Raw genomic sequence first — 17234 nt, 5'->3', positions numbered from 1 at the left:
TCATCATCTTCGAGATCGCACAGGGTCACACTGTTTGAAGGTCCTGGAGCTGGTTTGCCGAAAAAACGTTCTTGAGTAGGGACTGAAGGCGACGGACCCTCGATTGCGACGGTCGGTGAACTAACGACGATAGGCTCTTAGGATGCGATGGTCTGTGAACGGCGACGGCGTTGTGACGGAGAGAGGAGATTCCGAAGGGGAGGATCGGGAGAGGAGTGTGAAAAAGATAAGGGGAAGCAAGGAACAGAGGAAGATTGGGACGAAACCCGATAAATAAAAGAACTAGTAGTGACGAATCCATAACTGTCACTACTAGTGGGAAATTAATTAATTTTTTTTTAAAGAAAAGAACTAGTAGTGACGAAACCACCAAACTAGTACTCGTCTTCTAAATTTTTTTTTATTAATTCATTACTACTAAAGGACTAATAGTGACGAATACTACAATCGTCACTAATACTCATCTTCTAAATTTTTTTTTTTATTTTTTTAAATCAATGGGAAGTAGTGATGGTCCCAAATTCGTCGCTAATAACAGTCAAGTAGTGACAAATGTCAAAATTCGTCACTAATACTCGCCCTTTAAATTAATTTTTTTTATTTTTTAAAAATAAAAGGACAGTAGTGACAGTCTCATATCCGTCACTAATAACCACCTAGTAGTGACGAATAACCAGATTCGTCACTAATACTTTACTTCTAAATTTTTTTAATTTTTTTAAAATAAAAGAGTAGTAGTCACGGTCAAAGATCCGTGACTAGTACTCCGCATAAAAAAATTTTATTTATTTTTAAAGAAGGGAAGTATTAATGACGGTTCTCAAATTCGTCACTAATAAGGGCCAATAGTGACGAATATGCATATTCATCACTAATACTCTGAATCAAAAATTTTTATTTATTTTTTTTAAATAAGGGAAGTATTAGTGACGGTTCTCAAATCCGTCACTAATAAGGGCAAATAGTGACGAATATACACATTCGTCACTAATACTCTAAATCAAAATTTTTTATTTATTTTTAAATAAGGAAAGTATTAGTGTCGGTTATCAAATCCGTCACTAATAATGAGTCAATAGTGACGAAGATACATATTTGTCACTAATATTTTAAATTAAAATTTTTATTTATTTTTAAATTAGGGAATTATTAGTGATGGTTCTCAAATCCGTCACTAATAAGGGTCAATAGTGACGAATATACACATTCGTTAGTAATACCTTGAATAAAAAAATTTTATTTATTTTTAAATAAGGGAAGTATTAGTGACGGTTCTCAAATCCGTCACTAATAGGGACCAATAGTGACGAATATACACATTCGTCACTAATACTCTAAATCAAAAATTTTTATTTATTTTTAAATAAGAGAAGTATTAGTGGCGGTTATCAAATCTTTCACTAATAATGAGCCAATAGTGACGAATATACATATTCGTCACTAATACTCTGAATAAAAAAATCTTATTTATTTTCAAAATAATAGTAGTGACGGTTCTTCAATCGTCACTAATGAATATCTTTTAGTGACGGATTTAATTCATCACTAATACCATAGAAATCGTCACTAATATTTTCCTGAGATAATTTCTGCGTGATGTTAGGATTGCTGGTGTGGAGCCGTCGGCAGCCGCACCAGCCCAGCCGCCGACTTTGAATTGCAAATGGAAGGCCACCAAATCTGCCCACCTCTTGTGACTTTGCAGCAGCCTTTGTTTGACTTCTTCCCCCTCACCTTGTGTATATATATATGAGTTGTGAGGAGTGTGAAAGTGTGCGTGGGCTGTGTAAAGAGTTGTGCGTAGGGGTGTTGAGTGGTGTGTGCAGCAGAGAGTTGTGAGAGTGTGTGTATTGCAGAGTGCAGAGTGCAGAGAGCAGAGAGTTGTGGTGAGAGAGAGAGTTGAGCAGTGGCTCCTCCGTGTGTTATTTCTCCCAGATTATAGTGCAGTGATGTGCTCCCGTGGACGTAGGTCAGTTTGGACCGAACCACGTAAATCCGGTGTTCATTGTGTGTGTTTGAATTTTTCTTTGTGCGTGATTATTACTCCAGGTCGGTTTATTCCCCAACAACTGGTATCAGAGCTTTGGTCGGAGTAAAAATAGCCAGATCAAGAAAAATTTCGGTTTTTTGAGCCCCTGTCCAGTACCTCAAAATTTAATTTTGAGGCTACCATCGAAGTCCTCTCGCCGAGACGAAGCCAACGGCAGTAACCGGAGCTCAAACAGAGCTCAGACGAAGCCGCACGCGCCCACACGCGCCGGCGACAGGAAGGGAGTGGTCCTCACGCGCCCCCACGCGCCGGCGAACGTCCGGCGACCAGAAGAAGCTTGAAGACGCTGACGTCAGCGCCGCGTCAGCTAGGCCCGCCACGTCAGCGCTGCTGCGTCAGCGCCACGTCAGCTCCAGTCAGCGCCACGTCAGCGCCAGTCATCTGCCACGTCAGCCGCCACGTCCACGCCACGTCAGCACCACGTCAGCGGTGGGCCCCAGTGCCACATCAGCAGTGGACCCCACAGTGCCACGTCAGCAGTGGGCCCCACAGTGCCACGTCAGCAGTGGGTCCCACGTGCCACGTCAGCAGGGTTGACCAGGTTTGACCAGGATTGACCAAAAGTTTGACCGGGTTTTTTGAAGCCATTTCGGGTCCGTTTTTCGAGCGGCTTAAGCCATTCCTAGGGTTTTCGACCGTTCCGGATCCAACCGTGCTGTCCGATTGAGCTAATTCCATCTCTAGATCAGTGAATCGAGATGTCGAACCAGAAAAGCTCTCACATCGAGATGTTTGACGGCACGAACTTCGGTTTCTGGAAAATGCAGATCGAGGATTTCTTGTTTGGCAAGGAGTTACACTTACCACTGATGGAGAAGCCAGAATCCATGAAGGAGAGCGAGTGGGAGTTGCTTGACCGAAAAGCCCTCGGAGTTGTGAGGATGACGTTGGCAAAGTCTGTTGCCTTCAACATCAAGCACTTGACAACCACCAAGTCCCTTATGGATGCGCTATCGAACATGTATGAGCAGCCATCAGCCGCAAATAATGTACATCTAATGAAGAGACTTTTTACCATGAGCATGTCTGCAGGTGAAAGCTTCAACAGACACTTGAATAATTTCAACGAGTTGTCGGATCAACTCGCCTCGGTCGGGATTACCTTTGACAGTGAGATCCGTGCTCTATTAATTCTCAGCCAGCTGCCTGAGAGTTGGAAAGGTATTGTAACTGCGATCAGTAGCTCTGCAGGAAAATCGAAGCTGAAATACGACGAGGTTATCAGCATGATTTTGACAGAGGAGATCAGAATGCAATCGAACAATGCCTCCACTTCAAGTTCAGCTTTGAATGTGGAAAGCCGAGGAAAGGGAAGCGGGCATGGAAGATCTAACAATCGTGGCAGATCCAGGAGTAGGAGGTCCAAATCCAGAGATTCCAGAGGTACTCAGGACACAGGTTCTCAGAGCAGAAAAGTTATTGAGTGCTGGAACTGTGGAAAGACTGGTCATTACAAGAACCAGTGCAGAAGTCAGAAGAAAGATACGAGGGCAAAGATAGAAGCAAATATTGCTTCCGAGAACGATGATTTGTTGATCTGCTCTTTGGAGAGCAAAAAGGAGTCTTGGGTGTTAGACTCTGGAGCTTCATTCCATGCCACTTGCAGCAGAGATTGCCTGGAGGAGTATACATCAGGTAATTTCGGTAAAGTATATCTGGGCAATGATCATCCTTGCGACATTGCCGGGAAGGGGACAGTAAAGATCAAAATGAACGGGTCAGTATGGAAGCTGAAGGATGTCAGACATATTCCAGACCTGAGGAAGAATTTGATCTCAGTCGGTCAATTGGCAGATGAAGGTTATAACACATCTTTCATTGGTGATGAATGGAAGATTTCGAAGGGTGCATTGACAATTGCTCGAGGTAAGAAAAGTGGCACTCTTTATGTAACTCCTGATACATGTATGTCTATTACAGTTGCTACAGAAAATGATGATAGCAACCTATGGCATCAACGACTTGGACACCTGAGTGAGAAGGGACTTAGGGTGATGCACTCAAAGGGTAAGTTGAGTGATTTACAGTCGGTGAAGATTGACACATGTGAGGACTGCATATTTGGGAAACAGAAAAGAGTTAGTTTCCAGGCAAATATCAGTACCCCGAAGAAGGAGAAACTTGAGCTAGTCCATTCAGATGTATGGGGACCAACAACCATTTCGTCTACAGGAGGAAAGCATTACTTCGTCACGTTTATCGATGATCATTCACGGAAGGTATGGGTTTACTTCCTGAAGTATAAATCTGATGTTTTCAATGCTTTTAAAAATTGGAAAGCGATGGTAGAAAACGAAACTGGTTTGAAAGTCAAAAGGCTGAGAACTGATAACGGTGGAGAATATGTTGACACCGAGTTCAAGAATTTCTGCTATGAGCACAGCATCAGAATGGAAAGAACTGTGCCAGGTACGCCTCAACACAACGGCGTAGCCGAGCGGATGAACAGAACGTTGACAGAAAAAGCCAGAAGCATGCGTATGCAGTCAGGCTTGCCAAAGATGTTTTGGGCACATGCAGTCAACACAGCAGCTTATTTGATTAATAGAAGTCCTTCAGTACCATTGGACTATTGCCTACCAGAAGAAGTTTGGAGTAACAAAGAGGTAAGACTTTCACATTTGAAAGTTTTTGGTTGTGTTGCATATGTACATATCAATGATCATGTCAGGGAAAAGCTGGATCCGAAATCCCGGAAATGCATTTTCATCGGTTATGGTGGAGATGAATTTGGATACCGCATTTGGGATGATGAAAACAAAAAGGTGATCAGAAGCAGAGATGTGATTTTTGATGAAAAGGTGATGTACAAAGATAGGCACACAGCTGAATCCACCGAACCAGTTCAGAGAGAACCAACCTGTGTAGATACGGATAATGTCCCAGAATGTATGGGAACACAACAGCAGAATGCCGAGAATCCTCAGGCAGAGGAACCAGTGGAGCAATTCGTCACACCACCGCCTCCTACTCCAGCTCCGGAGCTTAGGAGATCTACTCGGCCTCATATACCAAACAGAAGGTATATAGATTATTTACTTCTTACAGATGGAGGAGAGCCTGAATGCTGTCAGGCAGAAGATGCGAGCAAGTGGGAGCTTGCAATGAAGGACGAGATGAAGTCTCTCACCTCCAACAGAACGTGGAAGTTGCCCAAAGGCCTTCACAACAAGTGGGTGTACAGAATTGAAGAGGAGCATGACGGCTCCAAAAAGTACAAGCCTCGGTTGGTAGTCAAAGGCTTTGAGCTAAAGAAAGGGATTGACTACACCGGCATTTTTACACCAGTTGTGAAGATACCAGCCATCAGATTAGTCTGCAGAAATCTAGTAGACAGGAAGGTGGCAACTAGAGAGAAACTGAAGTTGTGCTCAACTTCAGTTGGTCTTCATGATTGAAGACGGACCTGAGCACAACATTTGCATATACACTGGTTGAGATGCTGCCTCCGTCTCCAAGTGGGAGATTGTTAGGATTGCTGGTGTGGAGCCGTCGGCAGCCGCACCAGCCCAGCCGCCGACTTTGAATTGCAAATGGAAGGCCACCAAATCTGCCCACCTCTTGTGACTTTGCAGCAGCCTTTGTTTGACTTCTTCCCCCTCACCTTGTGTATATATATATGAGTTGTGAGGAGTGTGAAAGTGTGCGTGGGCTGTGTAAAGAGTTGTGCGTAGGGGTGTTGAGTGGTGTGTGCAGCAGAGAGTTGTGAGAGTGTGTGTATTGCAGAGTGCAGAGTGCAGAGAGCAGAGAGTTGTGGTGAGAGAGAGAGTTGAGCAGTGGCTCCTCCGTGTGTTATTTCTCCCAGATTATAGTGCAGTGGTGTGCTCCCGTGGACGTAGGTCAGTTTGGACCGAACCACGTAAATCCGGTGTTCATTGTGTGTGTTTGAATTTTTCTTTGTGCGTGATTATTACTCCAGGTCGGTTTATTCCCCAACACGTGAGACATGATTTTCGATAAATTTTTTCGATTTTTAGTGACAAAATTATTAGTGACGGATTCAAATTCGTCACTAATAGTGTCGTATTAGTAACGGTTACTAAAACCGTCATTAATACCCACTTTTAGTGACGAAATTGAATCCATCACTAATAATTTCGTCATTAAAAACCAGTTTTTTTTTTTTTTGTAGGGTTGGAGGACCCTATTTGACAAACCCAATATTTTTAATTGAGTCCCAATGTTTTTAACTGAGTCTCAGTGTTTTAAATTAAGACCAAGTATTTGTAATTGAGTCCCGATGTTTTTTAATCAAGTCCCAGTGTTTAAAATTGAGTCCCGGTATGTCAAATTGAGTCCCGATGGTTTAAATCGAGTCTCGATATTTTAAATCGAGATTCGGTATTTTTAATTGAGTCTTGATATTTTTATTTGAGTCCCGGTGTCTTAAATTGAGTCCCCATATTTTAAATCGAGTCTTGATATTTTAATTAAGTTCCGTTGAATTTTAATTGAGTCTGTATTTTTTTAAAAAAAATAATAGTCAACTTGGGGTCCTTCTAATTGTGAGGAATCAAGTCTTATTAGATCGATTCTCTCTTTTTGAGTATAAAATTGGACAATCAAAGGTGCAAAGAGGAAAACAAAAAATACAAAATCTAATCTAATGTCACATGCACCATGCCCGTGGGGCTTAACAAAATTGGACAAAAAATAAATGTACAAGAAATGCAAAAAAATAAAAATAAAAAGGGAAAGCATGTGCACAGTCACTGAAATATTCCCTCCCAAATCCCAATAATAGAACCACATGGGGGAGTTATTCTTCTGTAACAACCTTTTGGTGTGAAGGCATGGCTGGACTCTCTATCAAGAGTCTCACGCGCAGCAGAGGGCTGGCGATTTTTTTTCACTGTGCACTCGTCAGGAGCTCTGCATTTTTTCTTTTCATCACCTTCACCCTCTCTCACCTCTTGAAAACTCTCCCACCCACCACTCTCCATTCTCCCATTGCCTCTCTCTCTCTCTCTACAACATGCACCACTAACACACATTATACACACACCTGCACACACACTGCTACACACACCTGCACACACACTACAACACGCACCACTAACACACTGTACACACACTACAATACGCACAACTAACACACACTGTACACACACACTAAAACACCTACTCATGCATGTACACCCCCACGCACATGCACACACACTCATGCACGTACACACCCATGCACACAACAGACACTGCAACACACCCACCCATGCACTTACACAACACTCATGCACATGCACACACACTCTTGCACACACAACCACACACCCATGCACGTACAAAACTCTAAGCATGCATGCAACACACCCATGCACACACACATTTACACACATTCCATGCACACACTAAAACACACGCTAACTCGTGCGCCTCATAGGCACCGTGTGTTGACACGATCTTGACTGGGCCTAAAACTGGTGGACCCCCTTTAACCGATTCATTTCCAAATTGGTTTGGGTCCTCTGAATCGGTATGAAACCGGTTTAGCCTTCTATTTTATTTTCTATCTTCTTTTCAATTTTCACAAATTTTGCCTTAATTCTCTTTTTGTTATTTAATTATTTCAAGAAAAATGTTGAAAAATCACAAAAAAAAAAAAAAAAAAAATTCTCGAAATGTCTTTGCACTTGACAAAATCCCAAAAAAAAAAAATCAGAAAAATCTTAGGAAAACCATAAAAATATTTTTGAGGTCTACATCGTTTTGAAGGAGTCCGAAAACCTCCCAGAATATTATTTTCATACTTAGAAAAATTATACAAATTTCAAAAATCCTGAGAGCATATTTTGTTCCTTATTTTCTTGATTTTACAATCTCGATGATTTCAAAGTGAGGCATGAACTCTTTAGAGTACGATATGCCCCAGTCCTGAGGGAATATCTATATGGTATTTTCATTATTCTCTTGATTTTTGGAAAAGAGTAATCAAAGGCTTATTAAGTTTAGTTTGAGGGATAATTTTCGATTAATTTGGTACCATTCACAAGAACGGGTGTGTAGGAGGTGCTAATACCTTCCCCTTTCATAACCGTACTCCTAATCCCGACTTTAACAATGCAAACAGATTCTACCCATAATTGGGTAATGATCAAGTGTTCTAACCACACTTCAAAAGGTTAGTGGCAACTCCATCACACCTTGTTTTTCCACAAAAATACCTTTTCAAAATTCACACCATTTTTCCCAGTTCGCAGCTGCACCCGTGCACGTTGGTGTGTTTGGGACGTCGCAACACTAGTGTCTAATGAAAAATATTATGTTAAACTAAATATTATTTCTTATATCAATGAAAATTCTAATGAGCGAGTTGAATGAAAATATTTTCATGACAACTCCTATTCCAATTTCCATGCAAAAGATGATCAAAAAACTAATTTTCGAAAGAAATTTAAGTTGCTTTTGAGGGAATGAATTTTGGATTTTGAACTGGATTTAGGTGGATTTTTACAAATTTTAATTTAATTTTGTATTGAATTTTGTCCAAACCCACATAAATTCAAATTCAATGTCTCTTTGAAAGGTAGGATTAGGATAACTTGAATCAAACACCACCTAAGATACTTGTAACTAATCAAGTATTAGAAATTCACTAATGAGAGTTGTCCCACATTAGATAATTAAGTGAAAGATGAGTGATTTATATGTATACATACATACATACATAGTTTGAACCAAGACCTGGTGGTTTAACCTTTTGGGTCAAATTGGTGCTCATCCATGAATATCAAGTCTGTGTGAAAACTCTTCTATTCTAACTAGCGGTAACAAAGGGAACGGTTCATAACTTTGGACCAAAAAGGTGAAAAAGAAATAAGAAAGAATCAAGAGTATAATATTGCTAACTTGCTAATTAATAGTTGGAGGATCAAGTGTATGAAAATAAAACATGTGAGTTAAGATTGGTTTAAAAGCACGTGAAATTCAATTCGAGACACGCAAATCAGTTCTCAATGAGAGACGATTCCCGCTCAAGTGAAAGTTATAAAGACTCACAAGTGAGAAAGAGTATGTTGGAAATTCATTTGTGAAAGATGGGTGATTTATATATATGGTTGGACCCATACTTTATAACTTAAACATTTAGATTAAATTGGTACTTGCCCGTGTATATCAAGGTCGTATGAAGATTATTCAATTCCAACAGTAGGTAATTATATTGCTTAAATAAGATAATGACAGATTCTGAGTTTATTTTTTCAATGCTGCAAACCCTTGGTAATATATTTTCAATGTTTCTTGGACGTCGGACCTGCACTTGTTTATATTTTTGGAGGCAAGGAGATTATGTTTGACTAAAGTTAATGAAGAATTTTCTAAGAGTGCGTTTTTAGTGACGCAATAGTTACAGGAGATTGATTCCTCTGTTGGTGTTTCTGCATGTGGCTGACTAGTCACCCCAGACCCAGATCATTCAAACTTTGAAAGGTTCATTCATGAATTCCATCCAAATTAAGAAACCTCGATTTCAATTGTCTTCGTCGTGTCCCGCGAGAGAAAACTAAAAGAAAAAAGGGTGATTGGGTGGAAACCAGGGAAGGCTGGTTCGAGGGGCGGATGTTGTCTGACGGTAGTAGTTGTGAGAATTTGTGTGCGCACCGCCATCTGCAGAATACCATTGCTCGCTGGTTGTTTTCTTTCCTAATTTATAAAATTAATTAAAATGGTTAAAAAAAGAAAATCAAATAAAATAATAATGAGGGTAAAAGGCACGGACCACTTGAGAAAAGGACAGACTTTCTTCCAGATTTCTAAAATCTCAGGAACTTAAAGGTCGTTAGAATTTGAGAAACCACTCATAAGGTTTTGTCAAAATGATAAAAAATTTCCTTGTATTTTGTCAAAAGACAAAGGAAAGACTGCGTCTTTTTGACAAATCTTAGAAAGATTTTTAAATCTTTATGATATTTTTAAAATTTCAGGACACGTAAATAAAATTTTTGAAACTTCCTAACTTTTTTTCCAAACTTAGGAAATGTTAACCTCTTTCATCCTAATAATAATAAAGGAAAGGTGAAAATGAAAGATTGCAGTTTTCAATTCTTTCCAACTTCATGTAATTTGATTGATCCAAGGAAAACATTAAAAAAGAAAAAAAGTAATCAGCTTAGTTAAATTATTAGCCAAATTCCCTACCAATAATATATTTAAAATAGTCAACTAAATATTTAAAATTTGAAAGATTTTGATGGATGATTATCTATTTAAGTCAATTTTTTTTTAAAAAAATTGTGCCGAATAAAGAAATTTGATTCGTTAAAATGTGAGGTATTTAGACAATTGAACATGATAATATTTTCTTATTGAGAGTGTGTAAAAATGGTTGGTAAGCAAGGCATTGACGTATAATATTCAAATCCAATTGGCATTATTTTGGACCAGTAATAGAAATAAATAAATAAAATTTATATTTTGACGCCGTAGGTATGCGTTTCAAAGCATGATGTAATGGATTCAACCTAGGATTGTTCTATGGAGTGCACGCATGCTGGTTAACCAGATGAAGTTATCAGTGTTATTCTATTTTCAGCAGTTCCATCTGAATGTAGCACAATAATTTTTTCTTTCTTAGAGTGTGTGCAAATGAAATAAATTGTGTACAAGTGATTGGCCAATGAGTTATTGACGTATAAAATTCAAGTTTATTAAGGATTATTTTTTACTAGAAATAGTATAAAATTTATCGTGTTATGAATTCAATCTAATGAATATATATATATATATATATATATATATTAAACAATGCGTATGGAAAGTTGACTACCTATTATATTTTTTCTTTAGGCCACATTTGGTTTACGGAATGCCAATTTATAGAAATTAACTATTTATACGATAAATTATGTTATTAATACAAAGAAAATAATAATGTGAAATATTTTTATGAATCTAAAAGACAAGGAATAATTATTCCAAAATTTTCTCGTGGAAGTTATTTCTTTCTTATTATATATTGAATGAAATAATTAGGAACATACATGAAATAACTATTCACTTGGATTCTAAAATTTAAACTAAATTCCTTCTTATTTTAATGAATACCTATTGGATTGAACCAAATGAGGATTGAGATGTGAGTTGAGAGGAAATCACATCAGCTATTTGAGGGACGACAAAACAACTCCTTGCATTTATATACTTCGAAGCAAAAGCTGAGTTGATTACATATTCAAGACAAATACTAGTCAATCTTGATTCGGTACATATACATTTAGTACAAAATATGCAACTATGGACTTTTATTTTAATACTTCTAGAAGCACAGTATCTAATTTATAATTGATTTTGCGTGATTGGTATTTATGTCAATTCATAAAAATCTGAAATTTAGCAAGAGTAGAATAAATTACAATCTAAAATAGGAAGTGAGTGTATATTTTAAGGAAGCTATTCCGCATGGAGATGTGAGATGGATCTATGCATTGGAGGAGTCTCTGCATCACATCTTTGCGGAATTCTTATGCCTTAAAACTCGTTGAATGATTAGCCAACTAGGCTGCCTTTAATATTGCTTAAATATTCTATACACCTGGAAATTAAGCGTATTCTTTTTTATTTATCGAGAGACTTTATATATGAATTTTACGTACAGTGGAATCGTTCATCTGCATGCCTTCTTGGCTAATGCTATGGAAGCTACTGTTCCACCATTTCCAAACTAAACTGGTTTTTTTTTTCTGTATATATATATATATATATATATATATGCTAATGGCATGTATGCTCATAGGGAATAAGTGTTCGATTATGGACCAGCAGGAATTGGATGTTTTCTGTCAAAATATGCTAATGGCATTTTATATTTTTGACATTGGCAGTTTCCTTTTCCCCTTTTTTTTTGGTTGGTTATGAGTTTGGTGGGTTTAGACATTGATGGGTTTTCTTTTTTCTTTTTTTTTTTTTTCCTTTTTGGTTGAGTTTGGTGGATTCAGATGATGACTTGATATAAGCTTGAAGGCTTAATGTTGAAGTGTTGGAAAATTTTTATAATGATATTAATTCTATGATTGTTGTTATGATATGTAATACGCTAAAATTACCCTTTTGTCATCGATTAATCTGGTGGTGCATTCCTATCTTTCTGGTTTATTTTGCTTTGTATTTATGTTTTCTAATCAATTAATTTTTGGGTTTGGGCATTTTGGATTATCGCCTTTCTTTACACACATTTGTGTGGTCGTGGCCAGTGTTTTAGTAGATTAATAACAGATCACCCCCTTGTTCATTTTTCTATGTGTTGACCTAATAGGTCACACCGAGTTTTGATCATGACAAACACTCTTGGTACTGATGGTTGTACTAAGGCTTATATGCAGGTTCACCTTACGCGCGTACTCAAACTGAAAGACATATCATGATGGTGTGCAGTGATCAAGCAAAAGAATGAAGAAATTTGTGCTGTAATTTGTATTTTCTATTCATCTGCTTCATTCTGGGATGTAAATTTAATTATGTACTATACACCTATGGTTTGTAATAATTTGCATCATGCATGATAGGTAAGTATGCTAAAAAATGTCGTAGATTGACCATAGGGAGCAAATGACCTTAGGGCACCCTTCGATCAACCAACGCCAGGTTTTTGGGCGTACTTGAAAAGACCTTAGGTCCCAACATATATGCACTAATAAGTCCCCATTATCATTCACTATATCAGGAGAATTAAAATAGGATAAAAATTGACTTAATTGAAAATATTGAGAGTGATCGGGCGACCAAACCCATTGCATTTTAAACGCTTTGGGTGACCGAACCCTGGACAAGTCAACTTGTTGACTTTTCTTTGGGCACCCAAACATGTGTCAGAACGCTTTTCAACTACCCAGGCACTCAAACCTTCACGTTCATTATGGCCTTATGCGACCAAATTGGTTAGTTCAGTTAACTAAACTTGGAACCGGGCACCTGAACCTACGAACATTTTGCTACTAACTTTGGTTTAGCCAACCGGTCCTTAAATCGGGCAGCTAAATTATCAAAAAATTATTTTGTGTCTGAGTTTGTTCGGCCACCCAAACCTCAGGCCGGGCACTTGAACCCTTCGGGTTGTAATATTTTTACTGATTTTTTAAAAAGGGGTAAATGGGGTTAATTTTTGTAAACATGTTTTAAACTTTTCTAATTATTCCCATTTAGTCTCCAATGGTCAAAAAATCCTCCTTGCCTATAAATACCTCTTCATTTGTCATAATTAGAAAGGATTAGCAAACTTGATTAGGCCAAAATTCTCTCAACATCTAAAACCCTATATTAGCCCATACTACTTCCAAACACTCACATACTCCACTCTCTTTGATCTTTTTAAGTGTTGTAAGTATCTCTAAAGCTATTGTGCTTAATCTTACTAGCTAAAACTCTCACTTGCATTATTGCTTGATTGATGTTGTTTAGAGAGTTTAGCATTAAAGTTATTCCACTAGTTTCATTTCATAAATCTTATGTGGGAAGACTTTGAGGGTTGTTGTTCTTGCATTGTTATTATAAGATACTTAAGCCTATATTTTTGTATGCAAAATCCTTTTCAAAAGCTTGTTTTCAAACACTCCATTGTGCTTTGCATATTAAAATATCCTATTGAGTTTGTTTGAATCAACTTGCTTAGCATATTTGAAACCCTGATATGATCTTATGTTATTCACATACTGTGTTTCAAATCTTGTTTTGAAGTACACTCTAGATCTGGACTGATAATCTATACTTGATTGAGTGTGTAGCACACATTTGAGCACTGAGCATATTTACATATCATACGTACTTGCATTATTGCTTGAGTTGTACTGGTGCACATACCTACTTGTGTAATAAGCGTATTTTTCTGTACAAAATTTATACACATTTGTTGTATTCCAGGTGTGGGCCTGAAGAGGGAGACTAATCCTGTGGAATAGTCCTGGATTGGCTTAGACTCGGTTAGGAAAGTTAGGTGCACCATCCTGGTAAGGCGTGTTGGTTGAGGTCAGCCCCGTTAATTGGTCTGGTTGTAACCGGTGTCGCTCAACCCATTAAGTGAGCAGTAGTGGAATCCTTATGCTGGTTTGGCCAATGTGGGGACGTAGGCAATTTGGCTGAACCTCGATAATATATTGCGTGTATTGTTTACTTTTCCGCACTTTACTTTTATTGCACGTGTATGTTTATTTATCGATCGCATAGACTGATTCTAGGTTGTGTAATACTGCAGTTAAATCAATTGACCTATATGATAACTTTTAAATTCCCAATTCACCGCCCCCCTCTTGGGGTTGCACCAAAACTAGCAATTGGTATCAGAGCCTCGTAACTTAGACTTAAATGTCATTTAGTAAAAGATCGTGATGGCTCGTGTTAGTGCATCCCCTTTATGTGAGGAAGGTCACACACCCACGAGTATTTTGCGGTGAAAACTATGCTAAATGGAAATTTAGAATGACTGTACATATGAAAGCTTTAAATTGGAGATTTTGGAAAGTCATTGATTAGGGTGACAGTGTGCCTGTTAAATCCATTGATTGTGCTGATGTTCCTAAATATGAATGTGAACTGAATGATAATGATAGGAACTTAGTGCAAGTAAATTTTGATGCTATGAATACCTTACTACATGATTTAGATTCTAATGTTTTATGTGAGGTTATAGCATGTAGCAGTGCTAAGGAGATCTGGGATGAACTTGAGAGGAGATATGGAGCATCCATGCAAAATAAATTGATCACTCCTCGTGACTCAAGCTCTATGGATCTTGAAGGAGGTAACCCGTGCTTTGTTGCTTTGACTAATGATGAGGTAATATCAACTCCTTCCAGTTTATTAGATAAATCTGAAAATGATTCATGTGATGATTTAAATGTTGCATCTGATTCTAAATCATATGATAGCACTGATAGTGAAAGCATGCCTACTTATGAAGAACTACAAATTGAATAAATTAGAATTCATTAGTCACTTGTTAAAGCTAATAAAAGATATACTATTCTAAAAAACAAGTATGAGGCATCTTTGAAAGAATGAGAATCAAAAGTTTTTGCTGAAAGGGAAAATGATTTATAAATCAAATAGTTAGTAAACAAGAATGAAAAATTAGAAAAAGATTTGAATGTTGTAAGATCTCAAATTTCAAGCGATAATGAAAAGGATCTTCATATCCTTGATCTTGAAAATAAAGCAAACAACATGACTAAAGAATTTATGAAGCTTCAGAATGTTTGCAAAGGTCTAGAGAACTCAAAAATTCAAGATCTAGAAAAGAAAATAGAAGACCAGTCTAAGATCATCCATACATTCACTAGAGGTAAAGAAAATTTTGACAAACTCTTAGGCTCACAAAAGATGACCTTAGATAAAGAAGGTACAGGTTTTAATGGAATTGAAAATAGGAAAAGGAAGAACCTATACTTGGGGTACTTTGTAAAAGAATTGAATCATTATGCTAGTACCTCCTCCAGTCCATACATTCACACCACATGTGTCTTGTGTAAAAAGAAAGGGCACATAAAATTTGATTGCCTATTTAAAAGAAAAGATGTGAAGCCCAAACGGGTCTAGAGAGTCAAAGAACCATATTATCCTAACCCATCAAGAATCAAAGGTAGAAAAATGGTATGGGTTATTAATAAGGGAAACTCCTTAGGACTCAAGAATGAACGGATTCAAATTGGAATTACATAAATGCTTTCCTTAGGTTCTAGGTTTTGGGGGAGTGATGTCTATTGGCCTACGAAGTGGTTTACGCTTAAAATGTTAAATCTTAGTATGTGCATTCATTATACACTTTCACTATATGCTAAGAACATTAGAAAATCAAGCTATTATGCAATCTCAGATAAAATATCGAATTTAAACTTAACACACACACACACACACATATACATATATATATATATATATATATATATCAATATATCATAATGATTGGATAAAATATGAAAACACTGGCTATAGTATACTTAAATGAAAATCCACTTCCAAATAGACAAGGCAATTGTGCCTGACATATTATTCTCAATGCTTAATTCATAATTGAATATACAAATCTTAAGTTAAGTATATCATGTCCACTCATAATGAATACTCTTTAAACATAACATAAATTTTAATCTTTCAAGAGTATTAATCCAAAATTCCTTTCATAAGCTCTCAAACAGTAAATCAAATCCATTAGAGCTTCAGCTTTGGGAATTAAGTTAAATGGCTAATATGATTGGTATTGGTTTCAACACATATGAAAATGCAATAACTGAGAAACCTATGCATGAATGATAAGAAAGACAAGTCATTTGAACTTAGGGCTCTCACGTATTGTAAATCATAAGAAAAGAGGCAAATATAAGCTTAGAACTCTCAAAGAAATATCTATTGTGACTTTTTGGTCCTCTAAGCCTATTTGTCCAAAGCCAAGCATACATCATTAAAAATTGCGATCTCTTGGCTAAATGATTTGAAAAATAATAAAAAGACATTAAATGAGTCGAGTGCATAATTGAGGGGGAGCATTCATCTTTCATATCTATATTCATTAAAATGCTCTCAATTTTTATCTATGCTTATGTGTTTGTATGCTCCTGTGAGAACAACTCTGCATTAATCTCATAACTATCCATTGTTAGTTATTATTCATAGCATCTATTGGATAGTTCATTTTTTTTATGAGTTGTTGATTGAACTACTGGAAAGCATACTTGTGTTGAAGGTCTCCTGCATGGCGAATGCAGTGATATAATTTTCATGCTAGTTGTGGATATTAGGTTGTTGCTAGTGATATATGATTTATCTATTGAAAATAACTCATTATCAGGTATAAGTTTTATGGGAAAACAACCAATTTACAAACGGAATGCTGCCGAAATTTCAATAGATTTTTTCCCAAAATAAAACTTTGTACAAAGATGATTATGATAATAAAAATGTTAAAATGTTTTTGAAAGGATGAGTGAAAACGTAAATAGAAATATCACACTTTCATCCTTGCATAATCATCACATACTTAGAGGAGCTAAACTCTATACCTCTTGAAAGATCATAAAAGAACTCATTTGCATCATGCTTTGAATTTTGAATATTGAAGCTCTTCTAAGAATCTTGATCATATCTAGCTCTTAAAGCTATATATTTAGATATGGATTGTTCTCGATTATATGCTTTATAATATATATTCTTTGATGCATTGTGAAGGTTCTAGGGAGACTATATTGGTTGCCATGTTTGAAAT

The sequence above is a fragment of the Malania oleifera genome, chromosome 4, assembly GCF_029873635.1.
Source record: "Malania oleifera isolate guangnan ecotype guangnan chromosome 4, ASM2987363v1, whole genome shotgun sequence".
NCBI lineage: Eukaryota > Viridiplantae > Streptophyta > Magnoliopsida > Santalales > Ximeniaceae > Malania > Malania oleifera.
Note: the sequence above shows the minus strand (reverse complement) of the source record.